The sequence below is a fragment of the Crotalus tigris genome, unplaced genomic scaffold, assembly GCF_016545835.1.
Source record: "Crotalus tigris isolate CLP2741 ecotype Arizona unplaced genomic scaffold, ASM1654583v1 scf7180000017775.1145084777:2100578, whole genome shotgun sequence".
NCBI lineage: Eukaryota > Metazoa > Chordata > Lepidosauria > Squamata > Viperidae > Crotalus > Crotalus tigris.
Window position 1 is genome coordinate 1,658,519 of NW_024096626.1, and position 26,118 is coordinate 1,684,636.

At 42.3% G+C, this 26,118-nt stretch overlaps 1 protein-coding gene across 4 annotated transcripts in view; it reads right to left on the reverse strand.

Annotated features, from left to right (window-relative positions):
• XPOT (exportin for tRNA) overlaps positions 1–2,670 on the reverse strand; it is a 65,933-nt gene extending 63,263 nt beyond the window's left edge. For 3 of the 4 annotated variants that reach the window (XM_039342199.1, XM_039342200.1, XM_039342198.1), the window contains exon 1: positions 2,324–2,669. The gene's annotated coding sequence lies outside the window, so the exon portion shown is untranslated. Of the gene's footprint in view, positions 1–2,323 lie in introns of all 4 variants that reach the window. The other variant, XM_039342201.1, reaches the window with a different exon arrangement.
• Positions 2,671–26,118: the final 23,448 nt, after the last annotated feature.

Consider the following 26,118-nt stretch of genomic DNA (forward strand, 5'->3'; position numbering starts at 1 on the left):
ACAGCTGCATCATTAGCCACTTTAAACCCCTCCAATCCATACATGAAGCAAACTGACATGCACCATGAAGATGAAGCACAACCACGAACACGAAGCCAAAAAATAGCAAGGCAGCCCACCATCTTAACCCCCCTGCAACTCAGACTAACCTGAGCACAACAAAGCCCCCACCCAAACAGAACACAGACAACACCCCATCCAATCAGAACACACCTCCACCAATCAGAACACAGCCAAGCTCCCACCCAATGAGTTCATACCCCCACTGGCAGTTAAAAGGAAGAAACAACTAAGACCACACATTGCTCCTCGAAGCACGAAGCTGAAAACACCAGCCTGAAGATGACGAATGGGACTTCGTCGAAACGTCGCCAAGACACTTCCAATTTTACGAGAGAGAAAACCCGAATAACCAAAGATCTACATACATATACACATATATATATATGGTTAGAAATGTGGGTAAAAATTCGAAAAACATTTAATAAAACCTCACCTAGCATGCGGTGAGATTAGGAGAGAATCGAATGGCCCGCACCCCGGGACCCTTAGCAAGGAGAACTGGGCACAAGGGGGCGGGGGGATGGAAACAACTACCACCCAGAAGGGATGGGAGAAGACCCCACTCAGTCCCAGAATTAGCGATGGAGGAGTGAACAATAGCGCACGGAACAGAAACAGGAAAGGGCTGGGTGCTGACGCAAAGGGTAAGCTTAGAGTGCAATTCGATCAGCTGGGACTGGTGACGTGGGCCAGAAGCGGGATATAGGTGCCTAGTGATCATATATAAACTTCTTCCCAACGACTGCTTTTAACCCTGACGATGTTGGAAGCTTCCGATGAAAGCTAGGTTTTATTAAATGTTTTTCTCATTTATTCTCCTGGTGATCGTTATTTATTTGCTTTAATATATATACATATATATACCTTATTTGCTTTAATATATTATATATCTATAATAAAGGTAAAAAAGAATATATGCAGTGTTATCTTCATTTCAGATATCAAAAGGGTTTTGTGGCTCCCAGTGTTTTGTTTTCGGTGGGAAAAGGGGCCAAGTGGCTCTTTGAGTGTTTTGTGTTGCCTACCCCTGGAACAGGATGACCATGCTTGGGGTGAAATGGCTTTCCACTTGTGACAGATTGGTCAAATTGTATGCAGAATTATCTTTAGAGCTAGCAGGAATGTTGCATGTAGCACAGATACCACTAAGGCTGGTAACTAGGTCTCACCTCTATTTTACTGAAACGCCTGATCTGAAATCTTCAATTAATAAAACCAGTAGGGACATCAAATATCTTTGAGCCAATCTGATAATAATGATCACACATAGAAGATTCAATTTTAGAATACATAAGGAGTAAATAATAATAAAAGTAATGCTTGTGGCAACACCAGAGGGATATTAGGATGTGAATGAACATGCACTTCTGTAAACACTGGCAGGGTTGTTGGCTAATATTTGAATGGTTTGAAGTGACTTTTAGATAAGCATATTTATTACTTCTTGAACTGCTATCTTTATTTTGCATATTCCCATTCACCATTTAGCTGAACTATCAGAAAAAGAGTTATATGATATATCATTTCAAACAAAGCTTTTTAATATCAATTCAGCATAAACATGGGCATAAACTCATCATGAAATAAAGTTGATTGCCAATTAAGAAAAGTAGGTGACCCAAGAAGAAAGCAATAGAATATGAGACAGAAACTACATTTCTGTTAGCAAATTAAAAAAAAGCTGTTTTTCATTATAATGCACAAATAATTTGTTTTCCCCATCATAACACTTTCTGGTATTGGTAGTGATAAAAGTGGGCTGATCACTAGGAAACTGATGCAGGGCTATTCTACATGGGTCTTTTCTTCAAACGCAGATCTTTCAAATACATTGGGATAACTAATCTTAGACTTTCCAGGCAGCTGGCTAAGAATTTTGGAAGATAACACCCCAGAATCTTAGTAGAGTACCAAATTGAGCAAAGAGCCAGAAAATACGGGATGAAATGATGTGGCACGGGATGAAATGAAGGGCAATGAAGCACGGACTAAGGGATAGGAGGTAATCTATGCGGCTTTAGGTTAGTGAGGCCCTAAGAGAAGGGGATCCATCCCCAAAGAGCACAGCCTCCAACCTTTATCAAGGGACTTGGAACACGAGGCGGCCACGCCGCTGCACTAGAGGCCTCCTGGGCCAAGCGATTTCTCCTTTCTGCATTTAAAGAAAAGTTGGGTAGTCCCCATCCCTCCCAAGTTTGCAAATACGGCCACCCTGAAAGCGCACACAACCCTCCAACAGCCCCCGTTCCCGTTTCATTACCTTCCCAGCTATTTCATCAAGGAGGGCTTGTTCCTTCTCGCACTATTGGGAGGCCGCTACAGCGCAGGGGGGCCGGGCAGAAGAAGCCAGGGAAGGCCACACGCGGCAGAGTTGCCGCGCCGCCAGGAAAGACGCAACACGGTTAACGCGCCTCTGGGGGTTCCGCAGCACCCCAGTCTCTTTTCACACAGTTCCGCTCAGGAAACTGTTCCAACCCCCCGAACTACAGCATCCAGGATACTCCGCGACACCAAACCCGAGATTCGCCAGGCAATAAACCGCCTCAGAGAAAATCTGGAAGCCAGAAACAGGTTTTTTGATCCTTACTTTAAGTTCGCCAATCAGGAGAAGAAAGCGCGTTGCACACTGGGAAAAAAGCTTTCTGCTTAGGCGCAATTCATGATGGGAGGCGTAGTTCTCGAGCTGCTGCTTAAGTCAGAAAAGACAAGCTATTACCCAGCCTTTCTGTTCGCTTTGCGACCCTACCAGTAGCCCAGATGTTTAGCTATCGCCAATCACTATGTTGGTCTTGAATGAGAAAACCTCTCGCGTTGAATAGCTTTAGCTGTTTTTCCCGAAACTGGGTTTTAGCTTAGTGTCGAAGCCAATTAATCACATCAAATCCAAGAAATGGAAAAACAGACTTTTATTTTGGCACCAAGGAATAAAAATGACCTCGGCTTTGAAAACTACCAAGGCTCCGTTTACAGTTTTACAGCAGTTTTTATAATCAAAGGTGATTTTCATACACCTCTCTGTACTCCCTCCCATAATACATGCATAACATATAATATTGATTGGTTACCTGGATTGCAGCCCCCTAAAGCTTTCTCACTCTTATGCAAAATAGCTAAATGTCATGCCACCTTTGCCCACGTTAGGTCACGGGAATCTTGCAAAGCTTCTAATTTCCTGTGCCAGCTATGTGGTTTTAACATTTCTTGTAAATGAAGTTCAGGATCCTGGCTAAGTGATTAAACTTGTGAATCTAATGTGGAATAATGAACAATCACTAGAATAATGATGTGTCTGCATAATTACTGGAATAATGCTGTGTTAGTAGTATGTGACTAACCTAATGCGCATTGCACTTGGATACAATGTATGTAGCAAACTCTCCATTGTATACCTGTGAGAAACGAACCTAATGTATTACAATGTGTATTTCAATGTGTATTCCTTTGTTCCTGAGAAAAGGAAAGTATAAAACTGAAGTCTGAACCTGCCCTTGGGGTTCAGAATTGCTGTTGCTATTGCTTCTGAACCTGCGCAATAAATCTCTCTGCTAAAACCCTCCGGAATTCGTAAGAGTCCTTTCGTTTTCCACAGGAAATCTGTCTCACTTTATTGTCCCTGCACCCCCCTCCCATCCCCTGAAGCCCCCCTAACATGTCAACTGTTAGTATGCTTATCTGCAAAGCCCTCATTGAGCAGAAAGGAAAAAAGCTGTTAAAGAAAAATTTGTTTAAGAGTAAGTGTCATGGTTCTGATAGATCAGGGGTGTCAAACTGCTGGCCCATGGGCCGGTTTCATATACCAAAGCCGGCAATGTAAAAAGAGTTGCAATACGTCACGACACGTCACGTGACATGGCGAGTTTGACACCGTTTAAAAGAACTTCAAGGAAAAACTTTCTTCCTTAGAGAACATTTTATTTAGGAAACAGAGTATCAGCATGTCCATAGGTGAACCCAAGACTAAAAATCCCCTCCCCTTGGTTACAAAGTTACAGTTGCAATTCCCACCCCAATCTGCTGTCATAAATCACATTCACCAATTGTTACAAAACACAGGCTCTCCTCCCAGCTCTCCAGCCCACCAAAATGTTATCAGCATTGACCTTGATTCTCACACATATGAATTGTTTTGGCTAACTGAGAAACTACACATCCCCCCACCCCTCTTCTTTCATCTAAAATCTCTAAACTAAGGCAAAGAAGACAAAATGAAAATGGCTTCAGTTCAGTTTGTCATAGTGTTGACAGTAAATGTTTCTTCTCAGAATTCATCTTCCTCACTACTATGTCCATCACAACCACACCTGGATCCTATCTCCACATATGACCCTTCTTCTGATCTCCAGGGCCTCATCTGCACCTACATTCTTTCATCTGACCCTTCATTCCCTCTACTTCCCAAAGGTCCTCCCAAAACAACCAATTCCTTTTCAATCCTTATTTCTCTTATTGTCCTTGCGACCAGTTGTCTGACTAAAGGGATCACACATGGAATGAAGGCTAATCCTGCAATTCCACATAACAGGAAAAATAGCATTTGTTTTACCCAAGCTGCCTCTGGCAACCATGAAAACCACTGGTATGTCCTAGTAATCTCTGTCCAATCTGGGATGCTCTGTCTTGCAGGTCCTTTGCAGCTTCTCTTATAACCCCTGATCTATTCATGTAGAAACAGCATTCTTCTCCCAAGAACAAACACAATTCATCTTTTTCAGCTGTCAGGAGGTCTAGGCCCCGCTGGCTTTGCAGGACCACTGCTGCCAATGAGTCTATCTGATCTTGCATCTCAACTAGAGTCCGGTTGATCTGTTCTAGGCTCTGTTGAAACTCCTCTGACAGCTGTTGAAACTGTATCGTGGAGTCAGCTAAGCCACCCACCCCTGTCCCAACTGCTGTTCCTATCCCCAGGATCACTAACAGTGTTATCATATATCCCATGAGAGAAACTGGGAGGGCCTGTTCTCCATCAATGACACCCATCCTTGGGAAGAGATGCACCAAAGTACACAGCCCAGTCCAATTGGAAGGCAAACACACATACACATTCCCCACACACAAGAAGAAGACCCCATTTTCTTCCAAACAGACTGCCATTTCCTCGGTCTGGGGAGTGCGATATGCAGAAATCCTTTTGTGGTAGTCCAGTCTTGTCCGCCTTTGAGGCCTTTAAGGGTCGCAAGGCCGGTTTGAAGCATCTGGAGTCTCTCCTGGTCTGTACCCAATCTGAGGACCAGATTAGCTGTCCTAGCTGCTTGGGTTTCACTCCCAGCTGGGAGGCCTGCAAAAGCTCCTTCTCTACTGGCACGCTGGCTTTCGCTCCCCCCCCCCCCCGGGTAGCAGCTGCTGCCCGAATGCTGGCTTCAGACAATTTCTCCCTCTCCATGGCGAAATCTTCCCCGAATCTTCGTCAGCTTATCCCTTAAGGCAGACATGTCAAACACAAGGCCCGGGGGCCGGATGCAGCCCGCAAAGCGGTTTCATGTGGCCTGTGAAGCCATCCTGGAAACAATGAGGGAACGGCCCCCACTGCCTTGGCCTTGGCCCAGGCCGGCCAGGAACCAATGTACAATTTTGCAGTGGCCATCTATGCTGAAATGCATCAGTCTTAGCTCCACAAGGCCATCTGGAAATAGCGAGGAACCAGACCCTGCCATGTCGGCCCCGCCCCCCTGGTTGCATGCTGGGGAGGTGTCACCCTTTGTGAGGAATGAAGAAATGGACCATGCCTTGGCACTTGCCCTGGTCCCACCCCCTTCTGCCAGAGACCCTCAGATCTGTCCCACTCCTGCCCAGGCCCCCACAGGCACCCTTGATGCGAACGATGTAGAGTTGGCCATGCCCACCCAGTAGGCCACACCCACTCCATCCACGCCCACCCAGTAGCCACATCCACCCTGGCCACACCTACCCGGCCCCCCAAGGGCAACCGCAATGCTGATGCGACCCTCAATGAAATTGAATTTGACACCCCTGCCTTAAGGCTAGGGACAGTGACTGGGGCTCGGGACTCCTAATTAGTTAGGAAAGTTTTGGCTTAATGTCATAGTTCTGACAGATGAAAATCTTCAAAGAAGTTTGAGGCATTGTTTACCTTAAAGAATCTTTATTCGAGTAGCAACACATTGGCACGTACATAGTCCAAGCCAAAATCTGGCTTCCCCTCCCCTAAGCCCATAGTATCAAAGCACAATTCCCTCCTCCGACTATTAGTCTTAAATCACATTCTCCAATTAGTTTGAAATGCTACAACCCACCATGTCTTATCATCTCTTATTACAAAGAACCTTGGTTCCTACCATTATACATTATTGTTTTGTCTAACTAAACTCCCAACTACATTCCTCCCCCTCCCCCAGTATCATCTAATTCTAACTCTAAGAGTAAAATATAAAGTAAAGGAAAATGGCTGCGTCTCCATATGTTGTCAAAGCAAGAACATTTGATGTTAGCAGCATTGACACTTGCATTTGCATACCCCCTTCGTGGAGTTTCCCCTCCCCTTGGCAATGTCTAACTGCGGCCGGACAGAGAAGGTGACCTTCTTTCTGTAAAGGTTGTGTGTGGAAGGGGAGAGGTCCTGGGTTATTTTAACGTCCTCATGCTTCTGGTGAGGAGGGCTTATGGCCATTTCCATTTGGCATCCTTGCCAGTGTTCCCCTGTTTTTCCCCCCACTGGAATTCATTCCTGGGGATCCTGACTCCTCCTGATGCACAAGGGGTGGTGATCCTAGGAGTTGTACACTGATGGCCACGGGGCCAATAATGGGAAGGTGGCTAACTCCCAACCCCTCCAAGCTGTCGTAGAGGTCATTGTGTAATTTTGCACCTGCCAGTTGCCCCCCCAACCTGGCACCCCTCTCAAAGGCTAGGGTGGTGTTGGTTATTGCCCAGAGTACTGGCATGACAGAGACAGCATTGTATACCAATGGGGATGCAGACAAACACAACCAGCATCGTTGGCCCAAAGTTGGGTTGTTTGGTTGACCAGACTCTGAGCTATTACCAACATTTTCAGCATATAGTCTCCATTCCCTCAATTGTCGCATAGGGCCCTTTTTAGCCTGAATGATATCATTCCTCTGGTCCCACTTGGGCTTGGGTTTGGGTTTTGGGGATGGGATGGGTTTGGAGTGGTGATTGACATGATGGATGTGGCGGCGACAACAGGGAGAGCAGATTGGCTCTTGTCTTTGTTCGTATGGTGCTGCTGAAGATCCCAAACTTTGTATCCCTATCCTTCCTCCCCCCTCTGGATCCTTAACTGCCCCAGGAATGAGAGTAGTTACTTGTCCATTCTTGCAACACTTGGGGCTGCTGTTCAGAGCCCTATCCACCACCAGGATACACACAAACATTAGACAAAACTGCATAGGACCCATGTCAAATAAGTCAGATAAGTCAGGGTAGTCTGATGGGTCTGGGTCTGAGATAGAAACGATCTCTTCAGCCACCAAGATGGTAGTAAAATTGGGAACCTTAGTGTTCTCTTATGGTTCAGGCTCAGAGAGTGCAGCCCAAAGTTTAATTGCAGTGGCACACCTCAGCCTGTGGAAGCTCCCCGTATTCAGGCCAAGTCCCTGTCGCATGGGTATCACAGCAGGCTATCAATGATTAAAATGTCAAGGGTAACAACCTTCAGTGAGGCAGCTGGAATCACAAAGGCAACATGTCAGGGAGGTGGATGGTGTGAGGCATCCACCTCCCTGACATGTGTGGGAAGTAGTTGTTTCAGTCCTGGGCTGCCCACAGAGCAAAATTTTGTTTGCCATGTAAAGCGCCCACAATCCCAAGACACACAACAGACTCCAGAGGCCCTACTCCCAAGGCTTCTCAAACATAAGTGTCCACAGGGGTTTCACACCTCTGGTTGTCACAGTCTGTTTTCTCAGGAGCAACCCTTGGTTCCTTGGGAGCGGGACAGTTCCAGAAGAAAAAGTGTCCAATAAGACAAGTCACAGTCAGCGTAATCAGGAACACTAGGGCAAAACTCACCACTCCTATAGCTGTGTATTTGAGTTCTACCATTCCTCAAAATGGCCTTCAGTTAGAAAGTGAAGAGGAAGGCGTTGAAATGCAAGTCAGTTGGTGGTTTTTTATTTGAAAAGAAATTTTAGTCCCAAGTCTCCATACCCCTGCGGCTTGGGGGTCACAGTCTACTGTTCCAGCACCTCCAGGTCTGGGCACTTCTTCATGTGGGAATGATGGATCCACAAGGACAGGCCTTTCACCTTTAGGGCAGTATATGTGGTCAGCAGCACCTGGAATGGGCCTTTCCACTTCTCCTGGAGCAGGGAGTCAAGCTTCCATGACCTTACAAGGACCCAGTCTTCTGGTTCGAAGGGATGTACTGGATGGTCCAGGCCAAAGGTTTGTGTTCCTGCATGTAACAAGAAAGAGAATTCACAACCCCAGCAAGCTGGCTCACATACTGGTGGAGGATCTTCTCCCCCACCAAATGCATAGCTTCCTCCCCCCATTCTATAGAACAGATAGGCACATCCATACAGAAGTTCAACGGGGCTAAGGTCACTATGTTTCCTGATGCTCCCATGTCTATGAGATTTTCATTACTTGGTTTAGTTAACATTTTATTTACAACAGATCTACTCGCACCTGTATTAAGCAACATTTTACAACATTTTTCCCCATTTGAACTTCCACCAAAGGTTTGGAGGTTGGGGATGCAGTTTCTCCCCTCCTCTTACCCCATCACTCTTCATCTACCACCAGCAAGATCATTGAACACTCATTTTTCCAATGGCCTTCCTTTCCACAATGAAAGCATTGATTAGACCCTAGGTAGGGACACCCTCAGCCTCCTTCTCTGTCTCTGGCTGGACCTGGAGTTCTCCCTATTGACCCCCATGGCCCTCCTCACTGACTTCTTCCGCGAGACCCTCTATCTCCCCCTGTCTCCTGTCTAAGAGCTTCAGCAAGGAGTACGGCATTTCTCCTTGTCTTCTGTGCTTCTTTTTTCTCTTCTTCTTGGGCCCAGTTAGTATACATTTTGTATGCTAATTCCACAAGTTCAGAAATTACCTTTCCAGGGCCTCCCTCAGTCTTCTGCAACTTAGTTCTAATGTCATCTGCTGACTACCTAATAAAAATCATGTTAACCATCCTCTGATTTTCCTCAGCGTCTGGATCTAAGTCAGTGTGTTGCCTAAAGGTTTGATAAATGTGTTCTAGGAATTCCCCTGGATTTTCATCCCTCTTTTGTTGGATCTGGTAGATCTTCCCCAAGTTCTTAACCTTTGGGACCCCCTGTTTCAGTCCTAACAAAACCAAGGTCCGATAGTTATGTAACCAAATTGACTGGGGTTCCCAATGTGGTTCCTCCATAGGGCATGTCCAGTCTGCATCAGTTGCATGATCCTTTTTCTTAGCCTTGTCCATAGTTCCCCTCACCATCCTCCTTTCCTCTGGCATTAACAAAATCTCCATCAGACTTTGCATGTCTGCCCAAGTAGGCTGGTGAGTACAAAAGATAGATGCAAAAAAGACATGCATCTGGTCTGGACTCTCTCTATAACAAGGAGTTTGGTTTTTCCAGTTGTACAAATCAGCTGTTGTGAACAAAGTATAAATCAATACTCTTTGTGGTTCTCCTCCCCCTCCCCCTAATACTGTCTCCCTTAGGGGTAATTGGAGTTCTGGCTCAACTTCTCCCTTGGACTGAGTGTGTGGTCCGTTGATATTAGGGAAGTTGAACCTGCCTCTTCAGGCACCTTTTTGGTCTCCTTTCTCCTGGCCCCACTGACTGAGGCTGTTTTTCCTGTCTGACTAATATCTGACTCTTCCTTTTGCCTCCCTGGGTTCCCTACCCCTTCAGCCCCAGCCACTTCGTGTCAAGGATATAAAGGTGGAGGGCATTGGGGGGTAGGATTTCCTGAGGGCAATCCGTCCTCTGGATCTTCCATAAAAATTGTGGAAGGGGCACTAGGTTTCTTAATTGTCCTGTTTCTTTTCACTCATTACCAATACCTTACATCCACACTCTTCTAGTAGTAGAGGGCTATTGGCTAGTTTGCTGAACAAGTCCAGATATTGTATTTTGCTATCCTTTCTCCTTTCTGCAATACTGTCCTTTTTAAAAAATATATATATTTTATTAGATTTTATATGGGTAGGGAAAAGGTGGGGCCGGGGCAGGTACAGGGAAATCGGGATAAAGGGGACAGGGTGTGGATAACTACAGTAAATACATAATTCAGCGAACAAGCTGTCGTCCGGGTCTTCATATTGAGTATTATTGTTTATATAAAAAAGTAGACATTTATAAGAATAAATTGGTATAGTTACAGCCGACATTTGGTAAAATAGTAATATTCCTTTAAATAATTAACATAGTTGATAGCATAACAACTATTTCCAATCATCAAGCTTAATACTTAATATAATAAAGCTCTAAAATCTCTTCTTATTCTAATGTGTTTCAACCCACTGATAAAATTTTCCTCAGGTTTTATAGAAGATTGAATCCACTTTCTCCTTCATCTCTAACGTTAATCTGTCCATTTCTGCACAATCTAGGATTTTCAAAATTATAATCTGGTCTGATGGTAGGTTTTCATTTTTCCAAAATTGGGCGAATACTATTCTTGCAGCTGTCAATACATGTAATATTAAATAATCGTTTTCTTTGCCATAGTTAGGTCTTAATATACCTAACAGGAACAGTTCTGGTTTAAATTCTATCTGGATTTTCACCATCTTTTCTAACCATCTATGAATCTTAGACCAATATTTTTTTGCAATAGAACATGTCCACCAGGCATGATAATAAGTACCAGTTTTTTGCTTACATTTCCAACATGTATCCGATGTAAGGACCCACCCCACTTTGCATCTTAAGAAGACAGAACTCTTGGAATAGTTCTTACAACAGGCATCCTTTATTAAGAGAAAATGGTTGCAGGCATTCTAGACAGGACTTGGGGTCCAAGCTCTCCCATTCAAGGTTTTAAGGGGTTCCCCAGTAGCCCCACCCAATCACCCCCTTCTTCCAGCGACAGTCTCAGGCATTACACTCCCACCCCCTTTTCCTTACTGCCAGCTGGATGGAGACTTCAGAGAGGAGTACATGAAAGGTAATAGCCCCATTGTTATGGTTAGTCCTTTTGGTGATATCCACATCCAGTTCCTTTGAAGTGTATTGAAGGAAGTGAGGGCCATAAAGCCCCTTTGTTCACCCCCTTCCCTTCATGGTATGACAGAATCCAGAGAAGGCAGAAATGGGGTTTTCTATAGTTGATATCTACAGATGAAATATAATTGGATTCTGACATCCTGCCCCTTTAAAAATAAGACAGATCCACCTGAAACAAAACAAAACAGGTATAAAAGTTAGTCAGGCTTGTTAGGATACTCTGTGTGAAACTTCTTTAATAGCTTTGGGGCTCTGACATGACTTTTATGGACCCACTCGTTTTGTGAGGCAGGGAGGTGTTTCCAGGCAACTAGCTACTGAGTTGCTCCATGATATCTCCTAGAGTCAAGGATTTCCTTTATTTCGAAATGTTGTTTGCCCTCCACCATGATTGGAGGTGGTGGGGGGGATTTTTGGCCGTAAAGGTGACTGACGCTCTCTTTTCAGCAAGCTGCAATGAAAAATTGGGTGTATTTGCCTGAGATTTTTGGGTAATTCTAATTCTACTCTTACTGGGTTTATGATTCTTTTAATTGGAAAAGATCCTATATATTTTGGTCCAAGTTTTTTACAGGGCTGTAGGGACTTTAGGTATTTTGTAGATAAGTACACCATTTCTCCTATAATGAATGGTGTAGGATCAACCCTTTTTTTTATTGGCTTGTGCTTTGTATGCCTGCCTAGCCTCATCTAGTGCTTTTCTAACTATTGGCCAGGTGTTTTGTAATTGTTCCATCCATTCTTTCAATGATGGGATCGTTGGTTCGTTTCAGGTTAATTCTGGCATGGGGTTGAAACTTTGACCGGTGGCTATTTGAAAAGGAGTGTAACCTGTGCTGGAGTGGACTGCATTATTGTAGGCAACTTCTACAAAAGGGAGTAAGTCCATCCAATCGTTCTGCTGGAAATTAAGAAAACATCTCAAATATTGTTCAATTACTGAGTTCATTTTTTCAGCCCCCCCATTCCCTTGTGGATGATGACTAGATGTCAGTCCCTGAGTGGTTCCTAAAAGGGATAAAAATTCCTTCCAAAATGCAGATGTAAATTGCACTCCCCTATCAGAGATGATGTGTTGGGGTGCCCCATGCAATCTGTAAATGTGCTGGATGAAAAGTTTCGCTAAGGCTTTTGTGGTGAGAATCTTTTGACAAGGGATAAAGTGCACCTGTTTGGAAAACAAGTCCGTGACCGTCCAGACAACAGTATTCCCATTGCTTTCTGGCAATTCCATTATAAAATCCATGGCTATTTCCCTCTAGGGGGCTGAGGGATTTGCCACTGTTTGTAATAGTCCTGGCAATTTTCCTTGCAACCTCTTTGCAGTAGCACGTTTTGGGCAGCTGGCCACGTAGCTTTCTATGTCCTTTTTTATGGATGGCCACCAAAATTGCCGTTTAATTAAATGTAAAGTTTTTACAAATCCAAAATACCCTGCTGATTTTGTGTCATGGCAAAGCTGCATGAATGTGACTCTTTGGGTTATTGGTATATATAACTTTTCCCCTACCCAAGGCAACCCATCTGTCATTGTGCACACATTTTTGTTTTTCTGGAACCATTCATCTGTTTCCAAACTTTTCTGGAATTCAATTCCAGTTTGGCTGTCCAGTTGTGGTTTTAATTTAGCTTGGGTTCTTGTGGTTACTGGTGCTGCCTGTTGTGACTCTGCCATCATTGGTTTAGAGTCTGTGGCTCGTGCGCTGTTATATTGGGGCATCCGCCAGTAAGTTCTTTCTCCCTGGTAAATGTTTGAGCTTAAATTGGAACTGGTGAAAATGCTGGGATCAGCGGGCTTGTTTGGGATTGAGCTTCCTGGGCGCTTTCAGGGTTTCCAAATTTTTGTGATCAGTCCACACCTGGAAGGGGATTTTGTTGCCTTCCAGGAACTGTTGCCACGTGAGTAATGACCAATGTATCCCATATGCCTCTTTCTCCCATACGGGACAGCACTGTTCTGTTTTCGTGAGTTTCTTGGATGTATATGCACAGGGTTGCAATACTTCATCATTGTTTTCTTGTAATAGAACAGCCCCCACTCCCACATCACTTGCATCCGCCTGTATTACGAAGGGCTTATCCATGTCTGGGTGCCTTAGTACTGGTTTGGCAGAAAAAAGTCTCTTTAATCTCTCAAACGCTGCTTGGCACTCCATTGTCCATGTTAGTGGCTGGCTAGGTTTTACTGAGGATGCTCCCTTCGTTTTTAGTAAGTTAGTGAGGGGCAAGGCTATCTGGGCAAATGAGGGGATGAATTGGGGGTAAAAGTTTGCAAAGCCCAGGAAACTTTGTAGTTGCTTTCTTGTGCGGGGTGGTGCCCAATCTAATACTGCTCTGACCTTCTCTGAGTCCATTTCAATGCCCTGGGGGGATATGCGATAACCTAGGTAGTCTATCCTTTCCTGGTGGAATTCGCATTTCGAGAGTTTGGCATATAGGTGGACGGCTCGCAGTTTCTTTAAAACCGCTCTGACTGGGTTGACATGTTCCTCTTTTGTTTCGGTGAAGATAAGAATGTTGTCCAAGTAAACAAGGACCCCTTTAAACAGGTGCTCCCTTAGAATGTCATTGATTAATTGCATAAATACTGCAGGGCCCCCTTGTAATCCAAATGGCAAGACTTTGAATTGGTAGCTTCCCATGGGGCAGTTAAATGCGGTCTTCCATTCGTCCCCTTCCTTAATTCTTATGCGATAGTAGGCTTCCCTTAGGTCTAGTTTAGAAAAAAATTTTCCCTTTCGAGAGGTGTGACAGCATGTCTTTCAGGAGGGGCAGAGGGTATAGGTTGCTTTCACTGATTGTATTCAGGGCCCTATAATCCACGCATAAGCGTAAAGAGCTATCCTTCTTCTCTCTAAAGAGGACTGGGGCAGCCACTTTAGGCTTGGCTGGCTCAATGAAACCCCTCCCTAGGTTTTTTTTAATGAATCTTTCCATTTCCTCCTTCTCATTTGGGCTCATGGAGTATAATCTGGGCTTTGGGAGTTTTGCCCCAGGCTTGAATTCAATGGCACATTCTGTGGGTTGATGGGGGGGAGCTCATCCACCCTCTCCTCACTGAAAACTTCAGCAAGGTCTCTGTATTCCTCTGGTATTTCTGGTGGTCCCTTTTCCTCTCCCATGGATGCTTTTTCTATTCTTGATTCTGGTAGCCCCCCTTAAAATTTTAAGTCCATAGGGTCCCCCTTCAGGAATTTGATTTCTGTCGTCCTCCAATTCACCCAGGGGTTCCATTTTTTTAACCATTCCATCCCTAGGATCATTGGGCATTCCATGCCTGGGGACACCACAAACGTTATGTTTTCCTCATGTTTGCCCAGGGAGAGGTGTATTGGTAAAGTGGCTAGGATAGCTGGCAACCCCCCTGCTATGGACCTATCTAACTGGGCAAATGAGATTGGTTGTTCCAGTCTCCTCGACGAAATGCCCAGATTCCCCACTTGTGTGGGGCTAATGAGGCAGCGGGTGCAGCCAGAGTCTATTAAGGCTTTCACCTTCACGGGCTTCGGGCATGGGGGGGAATTAATATAATCACTGTCTTGAGGATGGGTGCAATATGTCCACTTACCAGGGGTTCGCCCTCCGAGCTGTCATCTGAGGCATCCACCGGCCGTGTGGTGTAGGCTGGAGTTCTTTCCCCCTGATGAGCAGAGGTGGTGGGTTCCACAATTACCATCATTCTCATGGCAGTTTCTTTTGGCTTAGCTGAAGACTTTCCGGATTTGGTGATCGGGGATCTGTCTGGGTTGTCCCTTTGAAGTGTACTGAAGGAAGTGAGGGCCATAAAGCCCCTTTGTTCACCTCCTCCCCTTCATCGTATGACAGAATCCAGAGAAGGCAGAAATGGGGTTTTCTATAGTTGATAACTAGAGATGAAATATAATTGGATTCTCACATCCGATAAATTTTTAAATTTTTTCGCTAAGCGAACTGTTGTCATATGCTATCTATAAAACATTTTATATAAGTTTTCTTTGCATGTTACTGCTTTAGTAAGGTTGATATTTTTATCCCACAGTTTTTGCCAGTCTTCTAATTCTATAGAATATCCAAAGTTCTTCGCTCATACTATCATTGTCTCTTTTATTTGTTCTTCTTCCATCTTCCAATTTAATAAGTATTTATAAAGCTTCTTAATCAAATGTTCATCTGTTTTTAAAAGTATTTTATCAAGTGGAGTCAGCTCTTTGTAAAATCCCATTATTTTTATGTCTTTTTCATATCTTGTTTGAATTTGCAAATAGGACCACCATGTTAAGTCAATACCTTGTTGTTGAAGGGCTTGCCTGTCTTTGAGTTTTCCGTCCTTATCCAAAATGTCTTTATAACTAACAAGTTTGTCATAAATAATCAGATTCGGATAAGCAAATGATTCCATCGTTGAGAGCCACTCAGGAATTTTCATATACATTTTGTGTCTAACTTTCTCCCATTCAGAGAGTAAAACATTTCTTATAGCATGGTTTTGAAAGTACTTACCGTATTTTCCGGCGTATAAGACAACTTTCTAAACCCTGAAAATCTTCTCAAAAGTCGGGGGTCGTCTTATACACCCAGTCGTCTTATACGCCGGAATATACGGGTAGCTGTTCTCTGAATTTAAAACCAATCTGCCCCCTAGTGGCCAGCCCTATTTTTTTTTTACAGAAATAAGCACTAACAGGACAAAGCATACAAAAATCCCATTTTTCTACATCGCCCATCACTTTATTCTTTTTCAGGAAAAGTAATTAAATAATAGAAAACAGTAAGCTATATAAATTAAGGACATTACATCTACAAAAACAAAAAAGAAACATTCGATTTACTTCTTATACCTATAGCAGCAGTCATGAATATATGGAAAAACTTTTTGATTCAGCAAATCACATTGATTAAGAAAGATACTGGTCAAAGGAAAAAGATCAAAGTGAAAATTAAGAAAATAGATGATGGGATCTACCAGAGAGAATATTTAAAAAAGAAACATTTGTTTGAATATGCTTAAAGAAACAGAAAAGATTTTGAATACATATGTCATTCTAAGAGAGATGAATTCCTTAAATAATACTGTATGCTTCCCCCCCTTTTATTTTATTTCTTGATATAAGTAATATAATACTGCTGAAATGGCCTAGATAAAGGAAATGTTTTAGATAATTAAATGTGTACACCGCTTAGAGAGTGCTTGCACTTAAAGCGGTATATAAGTCTCATAAATAAATAAATAAATAAATAAATAATGTATAAAAAAGAAAAAATGTTTTGAATAAGACCTAAAGGCTTAGATGACTAGGCACATTAAATGGAATATTTAAAATTAAATATATTTTATCAAAATAATAAGAACTATATTATTTCAAGGTTTGCAAAGAAGACATTTTGGAGAAAAGGGGAAATCAACTAAATGTACTACGTGGATTATAGATTATAGAAACCAATTGTTAATGATTTTTCTTTACAAATGTAAACCCAGCAAACACACTGTTTATCAACTATTAAGTGATTTATGTTTTAAAAAATCAATAAAATATATGGGAAAAAAATACCAGCTGAGTTCAGGAAGCATTAGGGAAGCAGTGGTGGGCAACACTCGCTTTCTAGCAGCAAAGGAATGGAGCTCCTATTGTATTCATCTATAAACAGAAATTCAATATTGTACCGTATTTTCTGGCATATAAGACGACTTTCTAAACCAGTGGTTTTCAACCTGTGGGTCGGGACCCCATTTGGGGTCGAACGACCATTTCATGGGGGTCGCCAAACAATGCAGTCCGCATTTTCCCCCCCTTTTCCTTAGCTGTGCTACTTCCTTTTATTCTATTGGCTTTTGAAAGCCAATAGAATAGACTCTCTTGAATAGAGTCTAATTCTATTGGCTTTCAAAAGCCAATAGGAATTGTCCAGGCTGTCTCTGCCCTGCTGAGCCCACCAAAAGTCCCATTCTGCAAACGGTGCTGCACCAGTTGAGTAGTCCTCGACTTACAACCGGTTGAGTAGTCCTCGACTTATGACCGGTTGGGGTTGCGGCATTAAAAAGGTTGAGAACCACTGTTCTAAACCCTGAAAATCTTCTCAAAAGTTGAGGGTCATCTTATTTATTTATTTATTTATTTATTTTTAAAATTTATAAGCCGCCCCACTCCCGAAAGACTCTGGGCGGCTAACAATAAAAAACACATAAAACATAACAAAACAACAATACAAAAACAATCATCCAGGGGTAAGGTTTTATAAACCCCAGGCCTGCCGGAAAAGCCAGGTCTTAAGTAGCTTACGGAAGACCAACAGGTCTTATACGCCCAGTTGTCTTATACACCGGAATATACGGTATGTATTTTAGCTTTCTCATACCATAAAAAGGCATGTCAGTCTAGTTGAAGGTCATATCCCTCTAAATAGAGAATTCACTTATTTCTCAGAGTAATCCATTCTTTAAGCCTAAGCAAAGTAGCTGCTTGATAATAAAGTCTCCAATCCGGAAGTCCAAAACCCCCTCTCTATTTCGAGTCTTGTAGAAGTTTACATTTAATTCTTGCTTTCTTTCTTTGCCATATAAATCTTAATATCATTGCATTTAAATCTTCAAAAAATTTCTTACCCAGCTTTACAGGAGCTGTTTGAAATAAAAAAATTAGCTTTGATAAAATGTTCATTTTAACAGTCACTGTTCTTCTTAACAATGATAGTTGGAGATTTTCCCATTTTTCCAGGTCGATTTTTATTTGTTTTATTAGTCTCTCATAGTTATCTTCTTTTAGTAATGACTATTTCACCGTAAGATAGATACCTAAATATTTAACTTTTTTAGCTATTTGAAGATTTGTCTTTTTGGCGAGTTGAGTTTTCTGTTTATCAGTTAAATTTTTTGTTAACACTTTAGTTTTTTTCCTATTTATTTTCAATCCAGCCACTTCTTCAAATTTCTCAATTTTCTGCAAAAGTTTAGGGGCTGTTTCCAAAGGCTCCTCTAAGGTAAAGACCAGATCGTCCGCGAAAGCCTGTAATTTATATTTCTGGTCTTTAATCTCAAGACCTTTAATTTCTATGTCTTACCTTATGTTTCTAGTCAATACCTCCAGAGTAAAAATAAATAGCAGGGGTGAGAGTGGACATCCCTGTCTCGTGCCTTTTTTAATATCAAAGTTCTCTGTATAGTCTCCATTTATAAGTATCCTTGCTGATTGTTTCTTGTAGATCGCTTGGATTGCTTTAATAAAGTTTTCACCAAAGTCCATTTCCTGTAGTTGTTGAAACATAAATTGTCAATTTAAATTATCAAATGCTTTTTGTGTGTCAAGAAATATGAGCGCCATCTGGTTCCCTGGATGATTTTCATAATACTCCAAAACATTTAAAATAATCCTTGTTGTTCTTTATCTGTCTTTTAGGAAGAAAGCCATTTTGGTCTGGGTGAATAAATTTTATTAAAAAGCTTTTCATTCTTTCTGCCAAAATTGCAGCAAAGATTTTATAATCCACATTTAGTAATGATATTGGCCTGTAGTTTTTAATTTGTGTAGAATCTGTATCTTCTTTAGGTATCAAGGTAATATTAGCTTCAGTCCATGAATTTGAAATTTTTGTCTGTATAAAAGTTTCATTACACAAGTCCTTCAGAAAAGGAGTCACAGTATCTTGCAAAGCTACATAAAATTCTGCAGGTAGTCCATCCGACCCCGGTGTCTTATCTTTCTTTTGTCTTTTAATTGCCTCTATGATCTCCATCATTGATATCTTCTCATTTAACCTCTGTCACATATTTTCTGATATTTTTGGAAGATTTGCTTTTTTTAAATATTCCTGAATTGCCTCTTCAGAGATTGTCTCAGCCTTATACAGTAGTTCATAAAAGGCCTTAACAATTTTTTTGATACCATCATTATGACAATGTATTTCACCCTTTTCATCCAGTAATTTACTTATTGATCTTTTTTCTCTTTCTTTTTTCAATCTATATGCAAGCCATCTACCAGGTATATTAGCATTTTCAAAAAAGTTCTGTTTGGCTCGTTTAATCTGTTGTGCCATAGTATCAGTCTCAAGTAGATTTAATTTATGTTTTATTAAGTCCATTTGTATCTTCAAATTTTTCTTTTGTGGATCAGTTTGTAACTCCAGCTCCAATATACCAAGCTGTTTTTTCAATTTGGACTGTATGATCCTCTTTTCTTTGTTCTTTTTAGCAACATAGGTTATAGCTAAACCTCTAAAGTATGCTTTTGCTGTGTCCCAAACATTTTGAATAGAAGTATCTTCCTTTTTATTAATCTTTAAAAAATTCCATTTTTATTGCTAATTGTAAAAATTCTTTTTCCTTCAAAATAGATTTATTCAGAGACCATCTCAATCTTTTCTTAGATCCTTTCCATGTCATTTTAATTGGGTTATGGTCTGCTCAAATATTTGATTCTATTTCAACTTCCTGTATCATAGTCTTCAAGTCATGGGAGATCCATATCATGTCTATTCTTGACCAAGATTTATGCCTGTTAGAGTAAAAAGTATATTGTGTCTTTCCTGGATTCATCTCTCGCCATATATCCTGCAAACATAGTTCATCTTTCATTTTTAAACAAGATTTAGGTAAAATATTACTTCCTTTCTTCCCTTGTTTATGGCTTTTGTAGTCTCAAACTGCATCCACAATTGCATTAAAGTCTCCCAATATACAAAGACTATGATAATTTAAATCCACAAGTTTGTCGTATAGTTGTTGAAAAAATTGCTCTTGTTTCTCATTGGGGGCATATATTGCCACCAACAATATTTGTTTTTGATTCCCATGAAATCTCCACCATTACTATTTTTCCTTCCTCATCAGAATAAATTTGTTTTGGATTTATTTTATATATATATATCACTATCCCTCTTTTCTTTTGTAATGCCGAAGAAAAATAAAGTTTGCCTAGTTTTGGCTGTTCTAAAATTCTAGAGTGTTGTCTCTCAATATGAATCTCTTAAAATTATGTCCATTTTAAGTTTCTATAGTCTATGAAATATTTTACTCCTTTTTGATGGGGAATTGAGACTATTTATATTTATTGAGTATATTCCAATTTCCTCCATAATTTCAATTATTTTGGGATCTCAATCTTCTAGGTGAGCTTATCTGCCTCTGATCTTTAGGTCTGAGTCTTCCTCTGATTGCGTCTTTTTTGGTATCTCCTCCTCTGTTTGCTTAGAAGTCTCTGCAGTAGGCGTTCCCTCTGATCTCTTAAATTCCATATCACCTTTCTCCAAGAAGGCTCTGTGCTTGTTGAAAAATTCCTCTCCATGCTCTGAATGGAGTGTCCAGTCTATATCTTTTCGAGTCCCAAAAAATCAGTAGCCCTTCTGGAATCAACCATCTAAAATTCACTCCTCTATCAATCAGTTTCCTTGTTAAAAAATGATAATCTCTTCATGCTTCCCTTATTTTTCTAGGAATCTGTTTAAGAACTACAAGCTCTTTATCTTTATATTTCATAGGTTGGTCCCTTACAATTCTCAAAATTTCATCTCGTCGATTTCTTTTAAGAAATCTGACGTGGACCTCCCTGGGCACTCTGTTCCTTCTTGTGTAGTTAGAGTTGACTCTAAAAACCTGGTCTAATTTCCTATTCATTTGGTCCTTTTCAATTCCAGGTAAATCCGCCAGTAGTCCACTCATCAAGTCTAACAAGTTCTCATCTTTCTCTTCTATCACATTTTGAAATCTTAAGAAATACGATGACCGTTCCATCTCTATGACCGCCATATTGCCTTCCAATTCCATATTAAATTGTGCCAATCTTTGGTTTTCCTCTTGTAGAGCTACTAATTTCTCATCTACCACTGCTGACTTGTCTTCTATTTTCTGCATTCTTTGTTGTGTATCTATCATCGCCTGCTGAAATGCTTTCATTCTTTGGTCCATCTTAAGGATATCATTCTTCAAATCTTCATAGTTTCTCTCTAAGTCCTTTTTCATATCCATTCTACAATCCACAATTGCCTGGAGTATGGCCTGTGTGTCTTTTTGTTGAGCTTGTTGGGTTTCCTGCTGTAGAAATGTAGTGATGGATTTTTGGGGCGCCGGACTCACCGAAGTTGAGGCAGGGGCTGAAGAACCCTTTTTCACCCCCTTTGCTAAATTTAGTGTACTCATCTTCAAATTATTATAGTTGGAATTTGTAATCTAATAACAGGCCCGATGGCCACTTTATTTGTAATCCAACATGGAGGCCCACTGGCCGATTGTAATCCACCAAAATGTGCAAGAAAGCGAAAGAAGGATAAAAGTAATAGTCCAGTGCCCTCCTATTATCAGGAGACAAGGCCAAAATATTTTTAAAAAATAAGAGAGAAAATTAAAAATCAAAAGAAGAAATAAAAGTTATCAAAAAAAAAAAATATCGAGGAGCCTTAAAAAAAGGAAAAAAAGAAGATATGGACAAAGAAGCACCCAAAGTCTCTAGAAAAAGAGTAAAAAAAAAGCCAGGAAAAAAAACCAAGCCTACAAGGCAACAATAACCAAGTTTTAATCCAATTGCAGCTTTGCAAGATCTTCTTATGTAGTTTCCTTACTACAGAAATTGCAACCAGTCACAAATAGCAAAAAGCCAAACATTAGGCAAAAACAAAAGCAAAAACCCAAAGCTCTCTCTTGAAGGTCTCTAAAACAGTGGTTCTCAACCTGTGGGTCGCGACCCCATTTGGGGTCAAACGACCATTTCACGGGGGTCACTAAACAACGCGATCTGCCATTTTTTTTCCACCATTTTTCCCCCTTTTCCTTAGCTCTGCTACTCCCTCTTATTCTATTGGCTTTCAAAAGCCAATAGAATAGACTCTCTTGAACAGAGTCTAATTCTATTGGCTTTCAAAAGCCAATAGGAATTGTCCAGGGCTGTCTCTGCCCTGCTGAGCCCGCCAAAAGCCCCAGTCTGCAAATGGTGCTGCAAGGGGAACAGTCTGCAGAGCTTCCCTCCCTGCTGAGCAACTAAAAAGTAAGTAAAAGAGGGCCGGTTGTGGGAGGTGGGAGGCCGGTGGGCACAGGGAGGGTTGCTGGTGCACGTGGAGCCCGGCAGATGCCTTACCTGCCTTGGGCTGGGCCAACTGGTGGCCCAGCCAGTGGTCGCCCTGTGCTGCCGCTGCCGCCCGGGAGCACCTGGGCCCGCCTGCCACTGCTCCGAATGGGCGGCGGCCAAAGTAAGCCTAGTGGGGCAGCGGCGGGTGCAGGGAGGGTTGCTGGCATGCGTGGGACCTGGCAGGTGCCTTACCTGCCTTGGGCGGGGCCACTGGTGGCCCAGCCAGTGGTCGCCCTGTGCTGCTGCTGCTGCTGCGGCCACCGGGGAGCACCTGGGCCTGCCTGCCACCGCCCCGAATGGGCGGCGGCCAAAGTAAGCCTAGCGGGGCAGCGGTGGGCACAGGGAGGGTTGCTGGCACGCGTGGGGCCCAGCGGGTGCCTTACCTGCCTTGGGCTGGGCCAGCTGGTGGCCCAGCCGGTGGTCGCCCTTCCTGCCGCGGCCGCCCTGGGTGTGCCTGCTGCCGCCCCTTGCCGGCTATGCCTCAGCCAGTGCAGGGGGCAGCACCATGCATGCGTGGCGCTCCAAGGCCAGTAGTCCTCAACTTACGACCAGGGTCGCGGCTATAAAAAGGTTGAGAACCACTGCTCTAAAAGATAAGAATGTCTGGGCACACAACCAAGTGTCTGGGCATTGAGCCAAACTTTGCAGCTGTGTATCCAAGGTCAAAGAAAAAAAAATAACCACCAGGGGATGCTGTTTCTTTCCCCATTGTTTGAATAGGGAGAGGAAAAAAAGTTTTAAAAGTGAAGCAGCAAGCTAAAGTTCCGTAGCAAGGCAATTAAGCTAGCTTCTTCCAAATAAAAAGAGTATATATCATAGCAATCTTGCTTTTCCGTCCATAATAAAATATAGTAAGACCTTCTACTTTAATTCCATCAAAAAAGAATTCAAAAGTTTTATAATGAATCTTAAACCACCGCTTTAGGGGAGGGGGGAATTAAAAACCCCTTCTCCCTCCCTTAAGCTTCCAGCTTCAGCTCAAAGGCAGGCAATTTATTTCAAAAGGTCCAGTTTGCTATAAATATTGAGGTTATCTCACCTGGAGCAGTTGCTTTTTCTCAATCAGCCGTCTTCTGTCTCCGACGATCAGCTGGTGATGGCGGTGATCGCAGAAGCACTCCGCCCTTCTTTTGCCGGTTCCAGGGGCTGCTTTGAGTTCAGAGAGCCGGCTACCACCGGCTCTCCTTTCTCAAAGGTTCACCCCTCAGTGGCCACCCCTCCAGGGTGACATTCAGCCCAGGTGGGCCCACCAGCGAAAGAATTCCGGACCCTGGGGATGGAGAAACCTCTCCAGGGTCTATAGTCAGCTCCTCACCGGTGACATCTCTCGCAATACTGTCCTTAATTCACTGATCGGATGACCATCTACTGACCTTTATGGGGGCCAGAAGTCACCTAGTTGTGGCAATTTTTCATGAGGTCACACTGACATACAATATGTGGACAGGGCAATATTTGTGCCAAATTCCCCTCCTCTTAATTCCTTGAAATTTGTCAAAATACATCCTATGGGTCCATCCATGTGTACTAACTGCCGAAGCCCTCCTTTTACTGTTTCCCTTTTAGGTTTGTTTTTTGGCTTTGCCTCCTGGAGTTTTATTACCCATCCTTGTGATTATTTCTCAAGAGTTTTCCTAAGAGTTTTGTATTCCCTCCGCCTGGGAATTCAACCCTGAAACCCCTGGGGCATCCTCCGAATAGTCTCACCTTGTCCTGCAGATGGCCACCTCCTGCCATACGACCTGAGGGAGTCTGTTTAATTCCAATATTTTCCTCCATGAGGATGCAAGAAGAAATCCACACCTTGATTTTTCGAGCTTCAACCTTTGAGTCCCACACCATCCAAGGACTTATCCTAGGGCCAAGTCCAAAGGCAGGCAGCTTATAGTCACACACTCTCTCTCTTTCTCTGTGCCAGGACAGCATGCATGCCTGGTGAGGCACACAGCTGAGGTACCTCGCCAGATATAATTGTCAGGACCATCCACTCCTCTCTCTCAACTGCCTATTTACGTGACTTGGAGACCTTCCCTTCAGATCCATCCCTGGGCAGTGGTGGATCCAAGGATTTGCCCGCATACTTCACCAAAACTCTTGTTCCCAAAACTGGGTCTTAGCTTGGTGTTGAAGCCAATTAATCACACCAAACCCAAGGTATGGAAAAACAGACTTTTATTTTGGTACCAAGGAATAAAAGTGATCTCGGCTTTGAAAGCTACCAAGGCCCCTGTTCTGTACCAAACAGGAGATTTGCTTTATTCCTGCTTAACACAGGCAGAATAACTCCACAGACGGATTAATATTCAGACTATTTATTCTTCAGGGATCTCTAAACAATAACTCACAGTTAATGAAGAGTTCTTCTGGGGCATGTTTCATAATCTGTCCATTCTTCTGGTGTAAAAAAATAAAGGTAAATTCACCCCATGTTTGTACGAAGCAAAAGACCTCATGGCTGGATTACACAAAGACTTTTCAGATTGGCATGTAAACAGGATATCCCATAATAAAAACACAAGACCCTCTCAGTGGCCAATCCTAACACAGATATAACCAGGCAACAACTAAAACTACATTTCACAGAAGGCCATCCCTTAAGGGGACAGCATTTTAACCCTTAAAATGCTACTTGCTCTACACACAGTTCTTAATTCCTAAGCTAGCTATATACTCTGAACAGATCGCTATATACTCTGACCAGCACAGCCCCGTTTACAGTTTTATAGCAATTTTTATAATCAAAGATGATTTTCATACACCCGTCTGCACTCCCTCCCGATAATACATGCATAATATATAATATTGATTGGTTACCTAGATTGCAGCCTCCTAAAGTTTTCATGCTTGCTACAAAATTGCTAAATGTCATTTGCCCATTTAGGTCATGGGAATCTTGCAAAGCTTCTAATTTCCTGTGCCAGCTATGTGGTTTTAACATTTCTTGTAAATGAAGCTCAGCATCCTGGCTAAATGGTTAAACCTGTGAATCTGTCTCACTTCATTGTCCCTGCACCCCCTCCCATCCCCTGCAGACCCCCTAACATATCAACTGTTAGCAAGCTTGTCTGCAAAGCCCTCAGTGAGCAGAAAGGAAAAAAGCTGTTAAAGAAAAAGTTGTTTAAATGTTTCTTCTCAGAATTCATCTTCCTCACTCCCATGTCCATCACAACCACACCTGGGTCCTATCTCCACATATGACCCTTCTTCTGATCCCCAGGGCTTCATCTGCATGTATATTCTTTCATCTGACCCTTCATAGCTCCCCTACTTTCATTGACCAGCTGACAACTGACATACTTGGAATATATCAACACTACACATAACTTCGATTTAAATATCATGGCTTTTCAAAGGGAATGCTGGGAATTGTAATTCATTTAATTGGCTTCAAAGTCTTTAAATGCGTAATTTTTTTCTGGAATATAGTACTGTATCAGTGCAATCATTAACCTATCAGATTATTTCCACTGGGCTTCATTCCCAGTATAGTGTGTGTACAATTATGGTCTAAAACTAATGTAAAACAGATTTGTGCCTGGAACTTTAGTCAGAAAATAAAGCAATGTGTGGCTGGGATAAATCTTCAGTAAGGAAGCCTATAGCACTTCTAGGTACTATAAGATCTGTTCCTGCAGAAAGATACACTCCTGCTTTGTTAATTCCATATTAACAGATCAGGAGTCAGCAGTACCCATTTATCACCTAAGTGAAAGCATAGGCTAATATCTTATTCCCAATTATTTATCTGCACAAAAATTCCAAAAAAGAGGCAAATGCTACAGTGAATATAGATCTTTTCCTATATAAATATCAGAAATGAACAAAAATTAACCACACAACTACATGAAGTCCATTGAATAAAGTACATTCACCAAAAGT